Consider the following 1141-nt stretch of genomic DNA (forward strand, 5'->3'; position numbering starts at 1 on the left):
CAGAATTATGGTCCAGGCAAGTTGACACACAGCTCCAACTATCACACCCACCAAAACCACCTCCATGGCAACCATTAAAGTTTCCAGAACCACTTCAACCTCTTTGGCTAGAAGAGGCACTGGCCATCTCTTGCTTTGAAAGGGCTTCCCTTACTTCACATCTGTGGCCATTCACAGTATACTATTTCTGAAAGACAATTTTATCTACAGTCATGGTTATCAAAAGTTCAAAAGCAAAGCCCCTCTTCTTGCCACTGCCTCAGTCAGCCATGATTTCAATCACTTCGATATCCCCATATTGTTCAAAACAATCTGTTAGGTGATGTTCTTCAGTGTCTTCTTTAATGCCACCAACAAAGATCTTTTTTACAGTCAAGTGGGCACCTGGTCTTTGAGAGTCTTCTCATGAGACAGATTTCTTTAGCTCCACAACTCTTTCATCTACCAAGTGTGGCCTTGCATTCATGGCCACATCCACCTCTTCCACAGTAGAGTAAGTGACAAATCCAAAGCCTCTGGAGCACTTGGTGTTTGGGTCTTTCATTATCTATGAAAATGAGCATTCCCCATTGCTCAAAATGGCTCCTCAGACTCTTATCTGTTATTTCAAAGCTCAACCCTCCAATGAAGAGCTTCCGGAGCTGTTCAGGTTCTTTAGGAGACTCTGACTTAGACATGATGGCAGTGGGTAAAAAAATAAAATAAAATAAAAAGGCTTTAATGATGCTTCCTCTGCAGAGTCCAGAGACAGAAAGCTGTCAATCCATCTTTTGAAGAGTTTTCCCCTTTTTCACTGACCCCCTACTTTTACATAATATCTTTCTCTAAGGATTGGTCCCTCTGACAACATGACAAAAGTAGGTGAGACGAAATCTGGCTATTCTGACTTCTAAGGAGAATTCCAGCTGTCTTCCTCCAAGACAGATTTGTTCATTCTTCTAACAGTCCAAATCTGGAATTTTTCCCTTACTATGACTGTTTCCCTTTCCTGCACACTGGCCTCCTTGCATTCTTTGGAGCATAGTGCATGCCGGGTTAAGGGCCCTTGCCCTTGCTGCTCCCTTGCCAGCATGTTCTTCTCACACACAGCCACGTGACTTGCTCTGCAGTTCCTGTCGACTCTACTCAAATATCACATTTT

The 1141-nt window shown here is 43.1% G+C and overlaps 1 pseudogene; it reads right to left on the reverse strand.

Annotated features, from left to right (window-relative positions):
• Positions 1-39: 39 nt before the first annotated feature.
• On the reverse strand, positions 40-677 carry LOC103213630 (annotated as a pseudogene).
• Positions 678-1141: the final 464 nt, after the last annotated feature.

This window comes from Orycteropus afer, unplaced genomic scaffold (assembly GCF_000298275.1).
Source record: "Orycteropus afer afer isolate SDZICR_OR568_19922 unplaced genomic scaffold, OryAfe1.0 scaffold21367, whole genome shotgun sequence".
Classification (NCBI taxonomy): domain Eukaryota; kingdom Metazoa; phylum Chordata; class Mammalia; order Tubulidentata; family Orycteropodidae; genus Orycteropus; species Orycteropus afer.